This window comes from Haliotis asinina, chromosome 11 (genome assembly GCF_037392515.1).
Source record: "Haliotis asinina isolate JCU_RB_2024 chromosome 11, JCU_Hal_asi_v2, whole genome shotgun sequence".
In the NCBI taxonomy this organism is placed as follows: domain Eukaryota; kingdom Metazoa; phylum Mollusca; class Gastropoda; order Lepetellida; family Haliotidae; genus Haliotis; species Haliotis asinina.
In genome coordinates, this window is record NC_090290.1 from 23,878,499 (window position 1) to 23,899,538 (window position 21,040).

The window sequence follows — 21,040 nt, forward strand, 5'->3', positions numbered from 1 at the left end:
AGTGTATCCCATGACTACAGGCTTCATGGATGTCAACAAAGTGAAAACCGCAAATTTCAAGCTGGCTGTGATGCTTATTCGCTGTGCATGCAAGTTGAAAGTTAAGTCTTTGTCAAACTTGCCATCTTCCTTAAGTGTGCACAGTGTCCTGCAGAGCCTGCACGGGGCTATGATGAATATTCACCATGGATTTTCTTCACACATCGCAACAAGCCTGCATACCAAGTGGCAACACTATGATGTCTAGCTGACAACCACTATCACCAGTATGTGTGCAGATAGTAGTTAGGTAGACAGTTTAGCAGGAAGATTACCTGGAGCATGTTGTATGAGATTGTACACTTCACAAACTTGTGTTGTTTTTGCTCTGAACTTCCTCAGGGTTGGCATGACACCTCGAGTCTCACATTAAATGAGTTGTGACTCAAGAAGTGATAAGCAGCACTTTGACAACTTTGCACTTGCTGCAATGATCCTTCCAACCGCTTGCATGAAATGTGAGGAAAACGGGATTGGTATTTCAATGACAACATGGACTTTGAGAGGGCAGGGAGATGTCCGGTCTTGTGTATAATGCAATATTTCAGTCCGTAAGTACAAAATATACCAGAACTAATCAATCCATCCATTCTGAGTAAGTTTAGTTTTATGCCACTTTCAGCAATATTTCAGCAACGTCATGGCAGGGGATACCAGAAATGGTCTTCACACACTTGGGGAATTGACCCTGGTCTTTGGAGCCATAAGTGAGTGCTTTAACAACTAGCTTACACCATCGTCGCTTATCCATCCAAATCAGGTGTCATGTCACAGCATCTATATGCTGACTAACTTGTTAAGAATCCACAAAACACAATCAGACATCATAGCCAACCAATACATGTTTTCTTATTTCTACTGACAAAGATCAACAAGAAATGACATTACTTTTAATACCCCCAACAGCCTCCACTGCCTAGGACCAGCAGCCTCTGAAATCCCAACACTGTGTATAATGACTTTGCAAAGTTAACAAGCTGTTTATTTCACTCTATCCAAGAATGGTTGCTAATGTAAAGGATCAGAACTAAAGGAGTGCTAACCCTTGATTTTGAAACCCGTGTCTTGTTGAAAGACAACAAAAAGAAGCCACACAAACCAAAATGGTCTTCCCACACAAGATTAAATGCTCACAAGATATACAAGGACTGCTAAGTGAAACCACTGCAGGTGCAAGCACCTGTTTGTGATTTACTTTGACAACTTGAATGATATGTATTTCAATCTGGATTGCAAAAATATAAATTCTGGTCAGCGGTACTACACTTTTAAAATCAGTATCAAGAAAACATATCAGAAGAGAGAAATGTAATGCCACAATATCACAGACTGTTTGACCAAAACATGGCTAACATGAGGTGAAATGGCATACCATGCTGTTAGCAGAGCCACAGTATTTGACCTTCAGTTCAGCATACAGTACAGCAAACCAAAAATTTAGGGTTTTCAGTTTTCAAACTTAAATTCATTGACCTTTTCAAACCTTTTCTAAAATGTCTCAAAATCATAAACTTCCAAAACATATTATTAAATGAAGAAAACACAACAGTCCTATAGCCATGGGACTATTTTTTTTTAAAAATAAATTGAAACGAAGCCAAAAATTCCACAATTAACATCATCAAACAAAATGCCTGCATGTAGACTTAATCTGCAAAAATGTCAAACATCTCACCATGTTTTTGCTACAAGATATTTGTTATGCTTTTGTTTGAGAACAATCCTCTACTGAAAGGGTTAAAGCACTACCGGCATCAGTAACGCAATTTCCCTCCCCTTGAGATGAATGGGTGGGCCTAACTTTTACCTGACAATAGCAGGAAGTTGTCAGGATTCACATGTGTGTGTTAGCCGTAAAGGTCAGGACACAAGAATATGTTCCTTACCAGTGTGAAGTTAGCCTCTCCACGTCCTTCTGTTGAATGTAAATGCAGTATAGTCCAATAGCAGTGGGATCTATTTCCAGTGATCTGTCACACACGTTGGCTGGAAAGGTAAAAATATATGGTCAACACCTGTTGTAAAGTATGCATACTTGCAAAAAAAAGTCAAGGACAAAAATATATTGATCAACCAATTCACAAAAATGTCAAAATCGTTGTCAAATGAAACAAATATCCATCTAGGTGAAACAGTAATGATTTTATGTGCACACATGTGTGTATATATATATAACGATACACATGTAGTGTCATCAGTGTTAACCATGTGTCAGTACAAACCCTAAAGAAATGTCACAATGTTTCCATAGATCAAGTGACATTTTCACGCATACAAGCCACATAACCAATTTAAAAACATTCATGCATCAAGTTATGTCATAATACCACATGACGTTTCATACGATGGGCAGTGGTCTATTTCACAAAGAAATGTCACAATGTTTCCATGGATCAAGTAACGTTTTCAGCCATACAAGCAACATAACCAGTTTAGAAATATTCAAGCATCAAACTATGGCATAATACCACATGACGCTTCTGACGAAAGGCAGCGGGCTATTCCACCCACACTGTAATCATGACTACAGAATCTAACGATATCAATGTACGCTCACAAAACCACCTTCCCCACAAACATACGCAGTGGGTATCCACAAATCCATTCCAGTTTGGTTGAGAGCTAAGACTACACAACCACTGATCTGCTGACAATGTGGTTCTCAGATGCGCAATTTCGGGCGTGGGTAAATACAGACGCAAGTTGGACTGCTGCAATGTATTAGAGACATAAATCTGTATATGAATCACATCTTCACCTCACATTTCTCTGTCTTTAACACAAGAGAGTACTGTTTTTGAACTCCCTATCGTAAGTGTGTCTCGATTCACGTTCGCTTCAGCTGTGGCTGTGTATTGGACAACAGAGAATAAACTTCAGGTCAAGCACTGGGTTTAATTCAGGTTTCACAGAAACAATATCTGTTTTCTTATCACAGGTAAAAAACTCGCAAATCCTTACAAAAACATTAGAGCATTTAGTGCAAATGTAGGACAATGGGTCTCTTTGAACTCCCTGTGAGGTATGGAGCACTGCGGAGACCTTATGTGCCGACCAACAGGAGACACACAAACACTGGATATTACTGTTACAAACTCATTGTCTCCAGTATTAAATATAAAGAGATACTGAGATCATATTGACTTCTGTGAAATACGCAGAAACAGGGTGATCCTATTGGCTCCTGTGTGAAATACACAGAAACAGGATGATCATATTGGTTCCTGTGTGAAATACACAGAAATAGGGTGATCATTATTGGCTCCTGTGTGAAATACACAGAAATAGGGTGATCATTATTGGCTCCTGTGTGAAATACACAGAAATAGGGTGATCATTATTGGCTCCTGTGTGAAATACACACAAATAGGGTGATCCTATTGGCTCTTGTGTGAAATACACAGAAATAGGTGATGATACTGACTTGTGAAATACACAGAAACAGGGTGACTAAAAAGAATGGTAATCTCACTGCTGTGTTAAATACAATAAAATAGGATAGTCTCTTTGCTTTCTTGTATCAAATACAATAAATAGTACTTTGATAGTGTCTATGATCTCTTGTGTAAAATAAAATAAGATGCTGTCTTTGCTTTCCTGTGAGGGACACAATGGCTGAAGACTCCAATGAACAAAACTCCTGTTTGCAATGAAGGGAAAAAGGAGAGTTTCTTTGATTTATGTTTCAAATACACTGCAATATGTGGGTCTGTTTGATTCAAGGAAACTAGGACCAAAATAACTTCTGACTTTGGTTTCTAAAGTTAAGCAAGGCCACAAGTCTCCCCTCTCTTCAGTATCAGTTGTCAAGGCTCTAGGAAGAACTTAAAACCATTTGTAAATTAAAATTACTTTAAATATTTTAGACGTAAACAAACTTAAAGCACCCTTGTCATGGTCAGAATTTACAAAGGCTTGAGTGGTTCAAACAAACCTTGATGCTTTTGCAAAGACCCTTTCAAAGCAATAATCACACTTCTCAAGGTTAAAAGTATGATTCAAGAGGAGAGTTTTGAGAATTTCTTACATAATGTAACTATTTTCTATAGTATTGCCGATATCTTGTTGCCACATGGTAACCTTATGAGAGCTTCTTAATCTGTATAATTAATCCCATTATGTTGTGTGAATAACAAAATGTTTGCTTTTGAATTTGGTGCTGTTAGCTTTACTATCTTTAAATAATAATGATAAGTATTTAAATAATAATAAATAGATATATATTTGTTTTTAAAATAAAATAAAACTCATTTGGACTTTGTGCTTAAAATGTTCATAATTTTCAGACCTGACCTTGTCAATATATGGCTGTAATAATGCAGATGAAATGTAGAGCCCAACTCAACTATGAAAGCTTCTACCTGAAGAGAGGTTTTATATTTGTACTAAGAGAGTTTTTACATTTGTACTGAGTGTTTTGGTGGGCAGAACTGAGTCACATTCTCCCTCACATGAAAAAACCATGATACAAACCTCCACCATCATTTTAACCCCCTACATTTCCACTGCAAAGTGCAAGCTCGTGAAGTTTTTTTTTTTTAATTTTCAATGTAAATCTCAGAGCTGTGTGTTAACTTTAACTTCACTATGTGAATTAAGGATGTGGATTCAGTTAAACATAGTTATACACCTAAAACTACAGGCTCAGCCAAGTAAAAAGTCAAACCCACACATCAAGCGTTTATTTAAGCTACACATAAAGTGATCTGTGAAGACTCAAGGTAGAATTAGTCTATAGCGACCTTTGCTCATCAAAAGAGGCTACTCAACAGTTGGCGCTGACTTGGTTGACATGTCATTGAGTGCCAGTCGTGTAGATCAAAGCTCATGACATCAATCACCTGACTGTTTACTCCATACTTGATTTTTCCCCATAGTTGTGAGCATTATCAACAAGGTGAGTTAGTTTAGTTTTATTCTATGCCTCACTCTGCAATATTCCAGGTATATGGCAGCACCTGAGTTTGGCCCAGACAATTCAGTAATCAACTGCATGTGCATTGATCTTTGCAATTGTCAAGCAAGTCAGCCAGTCGAACCACCCAATCCCCTTAGTTGCCTCTTACAACAAGCATGGGTTACTGAAGATCAAGTCCCAGGATCTTCATGGGTAATAAGGCTATACGTAAAGCTGTTGGTAAAGCTAATCACTAAATTTACATACCATACATAAAGCTCAATGTAAGCCACCCAAAAGGCTGTTTTAAACGTTATATATAACAATACACACACAGCCACAAAGAAACCTACACAAGTTTCAAAATGTCATCCAGCAGAAAGATGATAAATGCTAAAGGGAGGAACAAGTCCACAGTTATATAAACAAGGTAATTTTCTCAACCCCTCCCCATAATCAATCTCCACCTCGGCATATAAACACTCTTACCATGCCTCCCTCACCATATTGTATCAGTGACATGCTTAATCACGTTCTAGACACATTTGTGATATGAGTTCAAATGATGGCAATTTGATCCTGGGAACAAAATGGCTCTCCTTTTCTTTAGCAAACAGCCTGACGGCAGGACAGATAAAACTGGACTTACAGTCAGGGGATATATCAGCTACATGCTTCATTTCAACATCAATATGGACAGGGAGGTCTTGAGAAATACTACCTGCAGCATATGTAATGGAGGCAATTTATTGGTTTATCACAACTGAAATGAAGCTGCCTACGTATGTAATAAAGCTCATGAATAATTTGTACAAGAAACTTCAGAACATGAGATGTGGTTATGTCATTTATAGGGATATTGGACTGTTTCAAAATAGCCATATAAGAAGGTACTAATAAAATTGAATATCTTCAGCTTTTTTCTATGAGTAGAATAGATAAAGTGACCACAGAAGGTATAAAACCCTAAACCTGGGTCTTCTGACCGATCATATAACTGCACTGCATATATTACTATCTGGAGTTCTTCAGAATAGCTAATAAAGAAAAGAAACAAGTGTGGGTTTAGTTTTACACACAGTCAGCAATATTCCAGCTGTATGTAACCAAGTCTGGACTAGACGATCCAATGATCAGCAGCATGAGCATCAACCTAAACCATTTGGGACACCATGATTGTGTCAGTTAAATCAGTGAGTCTGACCACCGGATCTTGTTAGTTGCCTCTTGCGGCAAGCATGGGTTATAGAAGATCAGTTCTCACCGGGCTCTTCATGGTTCAAAAATGAACAAACAGGTAAACCAATGATATTAAGTGGTATGTAGTTGATGTCTGTTATATCAGTACAATGTCTTGTCTGTTGTATCAGTACAATGTCTTGATGTCTGTTATATCAGTACAATGTCTAGATGTCTGTTGTATCAGTACAATGTCTAGATGTCTGTTGTATCAGTACAATGTCTTGATGTCTGTTGTATCAGTACGTCTTGATGTCTGTTGTATCATTACAATGTCTTGTCTGTTGTATCTGTACAATGTCTAGATGTCTGTTATATCAGTACAATGTCTTGATGTCTGTTGTATCAGTATGTCTTGTCTGTTGTATCAGTACAATGTCTTGATGTCTGTTATATCAGTACAATGTCCTGATGTCTGTTGTATCATTACAATGTCTTGTCTGTTGTATCAGTACAATGTCTTGACGTCTGCTGTATCAGTACAATGTCTTGACGTCTGCTGTATCAGTACAATGTCTTGTCTGTTGTATCAGTACAATGTCTTGACGTCTGCTGTATCAGTACAATGTCTTGACGTCTGCTGTATCAGTACAATGTCTTGACGTCTGCTGTATCAGTACAATGTCTTGACGTCTGTTGTATCAGTACAATGTATTGATCTCTGTTGTATCAGTACAATGTCTTGTCTGTTGTATCAGTACAATGTCTTGATGTCTGTTGTATCAGTACAATGTCTTGATGTCTGTTGTATCAGTACAATGTCTTGATGTCTGTTGTATCAGTACAATGTCTTGATGTCTGTTGTATCAGTACGATGTCTGTTGTATCAGTACAACGTCTTGTCTGTTGTATCAGTACAACGTCTTGTCTGTTGTATCAGTACATCTTGATGTCTGTTGTATCAGTACAACGTTTTGTCTGTTGTATCAGTACGTCTTGATGTCTGTTGTATTAGTACAATGTCTTGATGTCTGTTGTATCAGTACAACGTCTTGTCTGTTGTATCCGTACAACGTCTTGTCTGTTGTATCAGTACAACGTCTTGTCTGTTGTATCAGTTCAATACAATGTCTTGACGTCTGCTGTATCAGTACAATGTCTTGACGTCTGCTGTATCAGTACAATGTCTTGACGTCTGCTGTATCAGTACAATGTCTTGACGTCTGTTGTATCAGTACAATGTATTGATCTCTGTTGTATCAGTACAATGTCTTGATGTCTGTTGTATCAGTACAATGTCTTGATGTCTGTTGTATCAGTACAATGTCTTGATGTCTGTTGTATCAGTACAATGTCTTGATGTCTGTTGTATCAGTACGATGTCTGTTGTATCAGTACGTCTTGTCTGTTGTATCAGTACAACTCTTGTCTGTTGTATCAGTACATCTTGATGTCTGTTGTATCAGTACAATGTCTTGATGTCTGTTGTATCAGTACAATGTCTTGTCTGTTGTATCAGTACAACGTCTTGATGTCTGTTGTATCCGTACAACGTCTTGTCTGTTGTATCAGTACAACGTCTTGTCTGTTGTATCAGTTCAATACAATGATATCTATTATACAGGACAATGTTTTCATTTAAAGAAGTAAAACATTCATCTATTTATGTGCAAACAACACATCTGTATGTTGCTTGTTCTGAAAGACAACTGAAGACACTAACACACTGTTACACATTTAGTGTCCTTATCAACTGCTTTGTATTGGACATACAGCAGTGTCTATGAAACATGAAAAAAAGGTACTGAGTTTAGAAAGGCCAGATTTCACAAACACTAATATTACACATTAGGACATTAATACTAAATGAGACTCTTCGTTTTGACGTGAGACTTCAAGAAGAAGGGATATGACATGTTGCATGGTATGCAAAGTCCAAGTGTATTTAACTGGAAAAAACACTCCCAAACAGAAAAGTGTTAAGTTGTAAAGAGGTAAAAATATGAAATAGGATTCTAAATGGAATCGATATTGCAAGTTCTAACCACTTGGCATTCAGACATCGATCTCCTAGTGTATCATACAGCCTCTTTGGTGCAGTGGTTAGAGCATCCGCCTTGAGAGTGTAAGGCTGCAGGTTACATCCATGGCTGCCTGTCATACCAAAAGATGTTAAAATATGGTACTTGTTGGTCCCTGCCCGACACCCGCCATTGGTGGGTACAACGACTTGACGGCTTGGAGTCAGTAAGTGTGTGAGCGGGGTAACCTCACCGAGCTAGCACTACAAAACCAGCTTAAATCAAGCTGGTACATGCAGCTACTCATAGGTCATAGGAGCAAAATAGTTTTAAGAACAGCGCTAAACCCCATTTCACCTCACCTAAACTAGTGCATCACCATAGACTCTATACACAGGGCAGTGGGGTAGCCGAGTGGATAAAGCATATTTGCTCATCGTGCCGAAGACATTGGTTTGATTTCCAATGTGGGTCTGATTTCCTAGAAGGGTAAGATGTTTGAAGCCAATTTCTGGTGTCCCCCAATGTGATATTACTGGAATATTATTACTGGGCTTTCGGCATGACAAGCAAATGCCTTAACCTCTTGGCTTGTCCTCCACCCCAGTACTTGAAAAGAACCTCACAAAAGAGCAGACCAACATTCAGCAATACTCCACCAGCAGATACTGAGTGAATGAGTTCAGTTTTACACCACTCTTAGCAACACATACTCCTGCAATAACAAGGCAGGTACACCAGAAGTGGGCTTCACATGTGGGAAATTGAACCCAGGCCTTTGGCACAAGCAAACACTTTAACCACTGGGCTACCCCACCTCCCATGGCAGACATTGATAGTAGTAATATAAGACAGACAACAGTCACTGTTTGCAGCTATGACACAAAAGAATATTTTCACATAAACCACTTCACAAAAACAAAGACCCTTGTCGGCTAGACTAACAACTAGTCTCTCTCTATATATATAGGGTCTGCATGACCACCTAGCTATGTTAAAAATGTGGAGCTTTGAATAGTTATTCTTTGAAAACACCACTGCAGGGTCCAACAGTCTTACAACACAGGATGCAGACAACTTCTCCTCTGCCCACACTCCAACCAACAACAGCTGACATACACGGTAAGATGTCTTCCCACTGAACTGATCAGGACAAGGGAACAGAAATCTTGATTTCATTGCACTTGCAACAAGGTGTAAAAACAAACATAATCTCCAGCCACTTGGCAGACAAGCTTGTAGGATGTAGGTATCATTCCTGTTTCAAACGCTCTCTAGTTTATTGACATTGACACGTGATAACATGCAAGCTGAAAGTGTTTATTTGGGGAGAAGATGCAAAGCAAATTGATAAGACAAATAACTTGACAAGTGGAGAAGTATCCTCTCCGGGGTATTAGTACATTGTTTTGGTGTGTTTACACAGAGATGTGTTTATACTAACTCGTGGCATTGTTTAGCTTGAACACACTTTAACACCTGTCTTCACTTGCTACTTGTAAAGGTAGCTTTGCAGATCAGATTAATGTCAAAATCAGGATCAAGTTGGTGGTTTCACCATCACCTTCAATTCAGTACAATTTCCAGTCATACCTTCAGGAAATTTCACATTTCTTAGGAGATGTTCCCCATGCATCATTCAGTTCAGTAAGTCAGTGAGTGAGTGTAGTTCAATTTTACACCACTTTTAGCAATATTCCATCAACATATGGCAAGGGACACAAGAAATAGGTTTATCACTCCATGATGGGTAACCGACCCATTCTTCCACAAGAAAGTGAGCACTTTAACCATATGGTTGCCTCCTGTCTACCAACAGTTTAGAAAAACACCCTATGTAAGTGTATGAAAAATAACTAGCATTTGCCACTAATATGGCAATGTGCCCCGCCGCAAGTGAAGAACAAAATATCTATAACATATTCACTATTTTTTAGCTTTTTGGTATGTAAAATGACGGAAATGCAGTCACTAATAAGCATAAAACATTCACACAGTGAAAGCACAAACCTTGTGTGATGGATTAATGAATTAGTTTGAACTCCATATCAGATACATTTATTTTTCAAGTTTTTTTTATATTTTAAATCAGTATACACATTTAAAAACACATAAATACTGCTTGAATTTTATAATGTCATTGTTGAAAATTGTTGAGGCACATCACAGATTATTCAAGTCTTTCTTAAAGTGGACTAGGTAGGTTCTTGTCTAAAAGCATTCACCAGACCATGAATAAAACATCATGGCAGGTAATTAAGACTTATCTTTCCAAGTCCATGGAAGGTGAATGTTGTCAGTTACTTTGAACACTGGCAGAGCTGGACTGTTAGAGAACCACTTCTGTCACCTGATACAGATACTGATCAGCAGATGTCAACCAGCTCCCTAGACTAACACCTAGTCTCTCCATATATGTAATTTTGATAGTAACATTGTGTTGTCATTTAGATTGAAAAGGAGCTCTAGCAAAGTTGGCTAAAGACGAAATCTAGACTTGCTTCATTTTTGTGCTATAGCATTGTAGGAAGGGTTTGCTGGAGTGGATGAGTTGTGTTTTTAGCTGCTTTTTGAAATATTCCTGAAATATTATGGCAAGTTATACCAGAAATGGGTTGTACACATTCAGGTTGAGTATTTGACCGGACATGTGAATGCTTTGATCTCTAGGCTACTCCACCAGTCCTTGAACCACATTACTTTCCTTTCCTCCCAGCATGGAATGGAAAGGAAAATAATGTGGTTCAGGGACTGTGAGACAGACTACCAGCTCACTCCAAACCCTGCTTGCTAGGTGGAAAGGAAAATAATGTGGTTCAAGGACTGTGAGACAGACTACCAGCTCACTCCAAACCCTGCTTGCTTGGTGGAAAGGAAAATAAGGAGGTTCATTAATTTACAAAATTGGGAACCAATGACATCTGTCAGTGATCCTGTCCATTCGATCCGGTTAGTCACCTCTTGCATGCGTTACTGAGGACCAGTTCTGGCCTGGATGTTCATAGGTATCACTCAAGTAGTTGAAGGAAACGATGACAATATTCTCTAAAAAACATCCTGCTGCTGCGCAAGTCACTACAACATGTTGCTTCTGCTGACTCACTTTCATGCACAAGGTTGTTATTTAAAAACTATTTCAGGTGCTGTAGTCTCATTGAAACTTACTTATCTACAACATGTAACCTCAAATCCCAAATGACCAGTGAAGGTCTTGGGGTAGAATAGGCCTTCAGCAACCCATGCTTGCAATAAAAGGCGACTATACTTGTTGTAAGAGGAGACTAACATGTCATCAGTTCCCAGTTGTGCAGACCGATGCTCATGTTGTTGATTGTCTGGATTGTCTGTTCCAGACTCGATTATCTACAGACCGCCATCATATAGCTGGAATATTGCTGAGTGTGGCAAAAAACTAAACTCACTCACTCAAATCCCAATGGTGGTAGGAACAATGCTTAGCCCATAGTTGCGACAATAAAGAGTCTTGCCAAATCATCACCAACTTCAATCTCTGGGGTGTGGGAGGTGGACTTGCTCATTTTGGTCGGTACTTCATTCAAGTCCACAATTCATCTGAATTCTCATTTTTCTATACTGAAAGGCACAGACTACAACCATGTAAGTATAGACAGTCATTAGCTACAAAGTCAGCTCAAATTTCTTATTTCACCTTCCAAGAGCTGCAAATACCTCTGACACACAGCTAAATGTCACAGCCATAAAGAGTCTAAGAAGTGTGGTGTTTGTCAACAGTGGTCATATACCTTCAATTGATAAGCAAAATAAATGTATGCAATAAAACCACTTCTGCTTGTGCCTACTGCCCATTCAACATACAATCCAATACCATCTACAAGTTCAAAGAGATGACAATGAATTCGACTCTCAGATGCTCGATTGTCATCCAGACGACTTGTGATGAAATTCTCATAAACAGCCAAGTATGTGAAATCCTTGTAGCACCATGTGACCCAACACAATGTAATTGCAGTATATTAAACCTATAACAAGAATTGATTTACTCAGATTTGGGTGCCCCATTCACACTGCTATGATGAATGTATTCAGTGAACACTACATTATCACTTCTTTCAGTAACACCACCAACTTTTGGACCGTACTCCATCAGACCGTGTTGATGAGGGATGTGATTTATGCCCTACAGTGTCGTACATGATCCATTTTTGATGTCCATCATTTGTCTGATTGGTATGTACCGGTACACAGTTTCTCAGACAGCATAATAAGCACCAAAAGGAGCAGTATATATCTTCATCCCCAAAATATCATGCATGCATTATGAATAATATCTACCTGTATGTAGCAATATGATCTACCTGCATGTACCTGTATGATCAGATGCATGTACCTGTATTTACTGGTATGATCAGTTGCATGTACTATTTTACCTGGATAATCAGATGCATGTATCATTGTACCTGGATGATCACATGCATGTATTATTGTACCTGGATAATCATATGCATGTACTATCGCACCTGGATGATCAAACGCATGTATTATTGTACCTGTATGATAAGATGCACCTATACATACCTTTAACTCACATGAATTTCATCATACAATGGAGAAAAAACAATTTGGACCCAAACCATATACACAACAAAAAACAACTCGACCAGGAACAGAGAAACAAGCTTTAAGCGTGTTGAGATTCCTCTGTGAAACTGCAAATCTTATGATATTGTCTTAATTAAACATTGGTTGACAGATCACCAACTGTGGGGCAACTAAAGTAGCCTACAGCATGCAATCCTCTCCTTAACAACTGATGCAGATTCTCAACAATTACAGAAGGAGGATTATTTGTAGCTGGAGATTATTCTTTCATTAAATAAATCACTCCTGGCTTGACATTCAGTTCCCATCTTGGCTCAAAATTATCTTTAAAAATAAATTTAAATGAACTTTCATCAGATTGCATCTGCTTATAAAGATGGTTCACAAAATTGACAAATTCTTTTCCAGTGTTTGTCTCAACTGCAAATACATAGCAGTACTATGTGCACAACAAAATGGACCAACATTATGAAACAGCAAGTGTAACTAAATAATGAACAGTCAAATCCACAGCTGTTTTCAAAAAAGATATTTCCAACATACCTGACTATAAATCAATATTCATCATTTTTCATAAATCCTTATCAATCTTGTAGTTTGATACAAACATCATGTCAATGGCTTAACAGAAATATTTCAATTACAATATGAGCTCTGATATCTGTTTAGCGAAGTGAGTCTCCATAAAATGTCATATATCATTCAGCATGTAATTCCCCCAGCACTCCTTTCCAAATCCGATCTCGCAGCTCATTGCTCTACATACTCCATATACAGGTGATAACACGCTCTTCAGTAGCAGATAGAGAACCTATTAATTAGTAATTACAACTGTCAGAAGAGATCTTCATCCATACATGCTCCACAGAGACATGCATGCTGTCAGTGTGATTCCACGGATTTTGTCCGAGATAATCACAAGCGACGGGACTCAGCCATGATATTTGAAAGCATATTTAAGTTAGTTATGTATTAGCAATACCATAACATGATTATATAAGTGCGTTCAAATATCAACAGAGCAACTCTACACACTGTGAATTCAATTCAACATCCAGTTGATAGAGCTGACATCTGTAAGAGCATTGCTAACCTTTTTCAACAAGCACAATATTGACACTGATTAAAACCAATCTCTTTCTGTATCAGGCCTTAAGAATAAAAGCACCTGATGCCAGCTGAGGGTTTTTATGTAATAACAGAACCACAGATTTCATTAAGCATTAGCTTGTCACACCAAAGACTCGGGTTCGATTCCCCATGATGCATGAAACCGATTTCTGGTATTCCCATTGTGATATAGCTGGGATATAGCTAAAAGCAGCATAAAACCGAACTCACTCACTCGGGTCTCATTAGGGGCAGTGGGGTAGCCACTTGCTCAACACGCCAGAGGCCCAAGTTTGATTCCCAATGAGTGCAACATGTGAAGCCCATTTCTTATATCCCCGCCGTGATATTGCTGGGATATTGCTAAAAGTGGCATAAACCCGACTCATCAGGTTTCATTAGAAACAAATCCTACACAGATCCAAAAAGAAGACATATCGGCAAACATATTCACCTACCTCGACCTTTTGCCACAAAGTGGCAGCAACAAATACCAAGAACAATAGCCCTCTGATATTTGTAAATATGGGTTTTAAAGATTCTCATTCTGGCTGCTGAAGTCATACAATCTCCAGCCTCTGAGAACAATACAATATGATGTCATTCATTGTTCATGATATCACAAACAGGCGACACTCCATCATCAACAGACTGGCTACAGTGAACTCCATATATACAATAACCTACTCACACTCAAAATCAAGGAATATCTGTCCCAATACAAAACAAAGAACTTGGCCTAACTATTTATCCAACTGGAACATATAAAAAATCATTTCTTTTCACTAGGTAGTAATCTTCTAAACCTACTGCACACATATTTAAGTTAAAGGATTTAAAGAATCATCAGTCCCATGCTCAATCCAAAGCCCTGTGTATCACTTAATTCAAACAGCACCTTTTTTATTCACATACCTTCTGAAGCTACATCACCGAGCAAACACAAAATGAGTTTACTACGATTCCAACTCCCTCATGAATTAATGATCAGGTGAAGAAAGAAGCAATTAGACAACTACCTCGCTGAAGCCAGGTCAGTGATCAAGGCGAAGCTAAATAGTTGCACTGTTACTGTCTACTTTAGTTTACTGCCCTGGCACAATGACTGGCTTTCAACGTACTGTCATAGCCTCCAAATATGGACATCAGTTTACAGAAGCTGTATACCAGTTGTCAAATATTATCTATTACTATTGCTCATGTTATACCACATTGTTTATGACCTTTCATAAAGTTATTGTTTTTCAAATTGGTCTCACAAAGAATTCTTGCATTTTTTAAACAAATTCACAGCATTGTCGTAGCTTGATCAAAATTCTCAGCTTTAAACCAGTGTCCCAATCTCTAACAATGAATGCGGACATGGACAGACAGACGCATATGCAAACGCATGCACGCATGCATGCATGCTCACATGCATATCTCACTTTACCATGCTAAACACTAGTCCACCATACATAGCACTGCTATATAGGTCAGACATCCTAACCTTTAAACAATACACCACTGAGTGACCAAGTAGGAAAATGACTTAAAACTCTCTGGGCATTAATCACTTTCTGATACTAGGCAGAAAATAGGCATTTACATCAAAATGTTATTGGTCACAATCACCATAATCAAACATGAACAACCTTTAAATACACAGTCAATGTAATTAACTGCAGTTTCATTACATAATGTATACAAGTACCCCAATCTTATGATTATTACAGTGACTCCTCAAAAAGAGAACATCTGGTTCTGAATTCAACATGAAGCCAGTAATTACCTCATAAATGAACCTACATGATCCCATAATGGCTGTAAGGCATCAATAAAACATAGATGATTGCTGTAAGTTGGAGAATTAGATCATGAGCAAAGGCCAAGGAAATGCTTCCAGAGCAAAGAGGTAGTAAGTCAGAGACATACCTGTCAAAATCTACCTCACTTGATCATACAAAACAGAAACCTGGGAACATCAATGGCAAATCATTGCTTGTCACAACCTATGAAACAACGCAATACTGCTTCACTGATAAAAATGTGTACCCTTTGTTACTGGAGATTTCACAACCTCAAATTTCTTTCTTTTCTTACATGTCACCACCAGTTTCAAAGATAAAATCATTCTACTACTAACATAACACCTTAGACCTGTCATGATTGTGCCGATACCAGTCCTTGGAAAACACTCCAGGTTTGAAGGTGAAGCCAAGGTCAGTGTTGGTAGTTTATCAGCAGGTAATGTAATTACCCTTTAAGTTTGCCCCCAGTTTGATAAAATGTCAATGACAGCAATTCTTCAACACAGAAACAGTTTAATATCCATAAGATACCATTTAATGATATATCTACAAACCACCATATACTTGCCTTATCAGGTCGTAAATCTGGACTGAACAAGCCTACTTACAAGTCCTTTGATACCTAGTTGATGGAGATTTTCAGAACAATAGGTAACACAGCATTAACATTAGACAGAGTACCTGTAAATTAATTTTATAGCTGGCAGTAAGGATACATTTTCCAGTTATCATGTTAGTAGAAATTCCGTAAATTCTAATACTCTGCATTACTGTGGTTACAGATATCTGGATTAATAGGCATTAAAGCACAGAGTTAATTGTAGAACACCAGCCTTCATGGCTTTAATAAAATAATGAATAATACAACTATTGCTTCCTAAACTGAATAAATCTATTTCAAATAATATCACATAAATTTATGATGACTTCTTTAACCAACATGTGCTTTTGTGCTTTAGCTGGAATACAAAAATAATATTCAGCAGCATTACACAGCTTAGTAGTTCAGTTTGTCAAATAACTTTAAATATTTGAATCTTGCAAAGTAAATTAACTATAAAATTTTAACCCAACACCTCTCAACCAAATATTTCCACCTTACACCATGTTACATAGGCAGTGTGGTAGCCTAAAGGTTAATGCGTTTGCTCATCAATGCCAGGTTTGATTGTCAAGGGGATAATGCGGGAAGCTTATTTCTGGAGTCCCCCATAATATTGCTGGAATACAGCTCCAACAGCTTCAAACCAAACTCCCTCACTGCATCACATTTTGAAGTGACATTCCTACCCACACAATTTTCAATGTGTTTAGTTTTTCTTTACCTTGCAAACCACACTTTCCCTACCAGGTGTTTCTTACAAACATAAGATGATTAACATCCCTTCACAGAGTACGCAGATGAACATCTTGTCTACACTGCATAAAATACACTAAAAACCCACATTATTCAGACATTTTTGAAAATCTGGGATGAAAAAGACACTTTGATCATTATCTTCAGTAATGGAACCTTGAGTGCTGGAAGTAAACTTCATAAACATAGGTAAAGTCTTCAACACTTTTCCAACTTTTTAACACAGAACAGTAAGATCTTAAAGCAGTGGTGAGTCACATCTTGGGGAACGTAACTATGTCTTCATGATTTACTGAATTATCAAACAATTTAATAAATGTCGAATTCTGGTTCAAATTGATTTCCTTAATGAGGAGGTGAAGAATGAAGCCAAATCTGTTCCGACTGGCTTCATTTAGTATGGTTGGTCAACAGTTCACCAGACACCACCTACTGCGGAGCTGTCATCAGATACTGATGGAAGTCATATCAGTGTAAATGGTTTAATTTCAACTAGACTGTACAATTAACGTATTTGTGACTGATTGATAATGACAATCCGTTTCCTGGTATGACAATCTTACCCTTTCAAGACTTTGAGATGCGACATCTTTCTATGAAAGTTATAACTGTACCAACAAACAAAGACAAATTTCTATATCTGTGGACCTACTGTTTTTATATTTGGGGTATAGAAGACCAATTTTGTTTCTTGTCTTAAGAATAACAAGAATGATAATAATCTTACCTGCTCCAAAAGTGAAATAATAATTTTTTTATGGCCAAAAACTGTAAACTTACAAGACAAATCTTATTTAAGCCTTTTTTCACCCACATACACTTAATGAATTGCCAAAAGTAAAATCCTTTGAGCATTTAGAAGGAATATTACTTTGTTGATCATATTCATAATTTTTTCCCCTCCTGCTTTTAGGTTTTCTGAGGACAAAACCTTTAAAACAAGAAGAAAAATTGGTTTGACCTTACGAACACACTGCCACCTTTCCTTCATGGAACCTTTGGTTTTTCTTTTGATCTGAATGATTCTTTTCTTTCACCACAAAATCAAATGGCAGTAATTCATTTCTAATCAGGAAGTGAACTGTTTAAAGTCACCCACTGACAACTTATACATTCTATACCAGTACACAAGCTCTAATCTCCTGACAACAGTGATCATCTTTTCATTTTTCCCAAATCTGCTGGCATGGCAACTGGTGTCAAAACTGTCTGCCCTAATAAGTTTATATAACCAACACAGGACTTTTGACGTAGTTCCCTCTACCAGGTGATATTATCATAAATCCTATAAAAACACTCGAAAATAGCTATATATACATAAAAAAACCCGTACTGATTTGTCGAGGTATCCTGTTTTATGGTGTAGGAAAACTACATCACAACTTCATGGCTACATCCATGTTTCCACAAGACAAGTGACAGATATGTGTTTCCATGTGACAGGTGACAAATACGCATGTATCATAAAATAGCAAGGGAAGACTTCAAGGTTTGACTTTCTGTCACAACTGCGTCAAAAACATAACTGGTCATCATATCCCTGTAAATCTCCAATCCAGACCTACAGACTTGTCAGATCAAAGCCCAAACTGTCTCTTTCAGGACGGTTTATCTGTTTGCTTCACAAACACTCACCAATATTCCAGCTTAAAATGTTGATCTATAAACAGCAAAGTCTGGATAATACAATCCAGTGACTAATACAATGAGTATGGAATCACATGTGAAAGTTCAAATGGTGCAAGCCACATCCTCATCATCCACAGTCAGACACCTAATAGTACAAGCACCTGTTGCTGGGGACTACTTCTACCCAAGACCATGGTTTGATTTCCCATATGGGTAGAATGCCCGAAGTCCATTTCTGGTGTCTCCTGCCATGATATTGACAAAATATTTTCAAAAGTGGAGTAAAGCCATACTCCCTCCCTCCCTCCCTTATTCTAACCAAGCCCAGGCATGCCTTTATACATGACTCCATCATCTGCTGCTGAAATCACTGCTGCTGTAGCTTGTGCTAGTCCCATAGGTCAATATTAATAGTTTAAATGATAACTTCTTACAAATAATAAATAACAGACTATCTGCCTATCTCAACTTGCCTCAGCAGTCAGTACAGCCTTAGAGCAAGGCAACCCCTGCTGCTGCTGCTGCTACTGCTGCTAAGAAACACCAGGACCCATGAGAATCACCAGCTGGTCCGTGTGGGGGAGTGCATACTAATATGAAATGCTATAATCATTACTATAATCATGACAAGACCCTGGTGTGACACGTCCATGTGCACACTGCCCTTGAGGTTATCACTAGAATATTGTTGTCTAAAGGATCTACCATTTAATATTCCATATAGGGGGACTGGAATCCATGCAGAGTACTTTTCTCCCAAGTCTTCAAGACAATTCCCTTCCTTCAAAGTAGAAGAAATCAATTTGTTCAGACCCACAACACATTCCTTTCCTGGCAGGCAGTGTACAATTGATTTACTGAAGGTCTGCATCATGTAAGCTTTCTTATTTTCAGGAATTAGAAAAAACACTAACCCTGTCCTTTCCTACTTCCCCATGGAGAAAATATAATTTTGGTGATCAAGGCCATGCCTCTCTCATCTTCAAATTTTAACATTGGAGTAATAACAACAATGGCCACTTGGTATTTGTCCCTTGGGACAAACTTCAAACATTGCACACAATTTCACCAAATGACTCTTTCTCAGAAGTTTGTCATGTGAGGGTTTTGTACTGATGAAGAGCTGATAGTTTCTGTTTCAGCTTTCTTTGAAAAGTGAGTGAGTGAGTGAGCCAGGTTAGGGTAGTGGTGTGGGTACCTGGAGCAACCCCTATAACCAAGGTAGCCCTCCCTACCCAACCAACCTGCAGTGAGATCCATACAATGTCTTATCACACAAAAAGAAAACAAAAATATGCTGGGTCAAAGTGGCATATAAGGGCATTTCGTTGAAAGCCAGTCATGACCAAATACCTCACATGCAAATATCATCAAATTCCTATAATCGGAAGGGAAAATATATCAGAATGATCAGATTTCCCATAAATTCTCGCTCTGAAAGCAATATTATATGCGCATCCCCATAAACAACAAAATATCAGTGGCCTAAGATGTGATAAATGTGGCCACAGAAAGAATATGAACCATCAAAGGCACCACCGCCATCACAGCCCACAACAATGTCCCGAGAATCATAACCCCAGTTTATCACTGTGGTATAACCACAATAATTGCATCAAATCTGACAGCTGAGATTGAACCAAACCCAATATAGAAACAGAAAAGCAAACTGCAGTGAGCTCTATACGTATTTCATTACAGGTCATAATGCTAACTGTAGAGGCCACAACTAGAGTCGGAAGTCCGATACTGGCCATTGGGAATTCATGTCCTTTAAGCACAACTGTAAGCAACAATCAAAGACCATCAGTAAGCCGTTAATGCCAGCGCTTATAGTCAACAGCCTGCTTCTTTATGATATTCTGTCTTTGTTCAAGCAGTAAATGTTCAGAATGAATTGTAGTCAACCCTTTTCTAGGAATCAGCTTTCATTACTCAACTGGGAGTTGAGGATTACTGTCAAAGTCTTTCATGGCAGTGGATGTCTTGGATCGTTATACCATGCTGAGACCTTTGGTTTGGCTAAGATAACGGATCAGTTTTTCATAGTTCACATATTTTTCTACTTCCATTTGTTGCATTATCTCTGAATGATTTATGCATGTTTCTGGTTAATTTGCAACTGACCCATTATATTCTTTCTAATGTCTTCATGGGGCAGACATAAATATATAAAGTGTCTGCAGATTCATTACAACAAACACACTGTCAAGTCGTTATAAATACATCAGTCATGATCAATATAAACTGAAACAATGCCTATTCAGGTATCTTAAATTTATACTACTTCCTTGATATAGAAGAAGCTCATGTCATGAAAAAAACATGAAAATGTCCTTCTGGCATTTGTTTCTGGTAAAATCACAGATCACATGCTATAGTATTTCATTCTATAATTAAAACTCTTACTATCATTACTGTTGATCGTAACAAATTT

At 38.0% G+C, this 21,040-nt stretch overlaps 1 protein-coding gene across 9 annotated transcripts in view; it reads right to left on the minus strand.

The window, feature by feature from the left end:
- LOC137256532 (zinc finger CCCH domain-containing protein 10-like) overlaps nt 1-21,040 on the minus strand; it is a 239,880-nt gene that overhangs the window by 67,497 nt on the left and 151,343 nt on the right. For all 9 annotated transcript variants that reach the window (XM_067794380.1, XM_067794383.1, XM_067794385.1 and 6 more), the window contains one exon: nt 1,926-2,025. The gene's annotated coding sequence lies outside the window, so the exon portion shown is untranslated. The remainder of the gene's footprint in view (nt 1-1,925; nt 2,026-21,040) is intronic.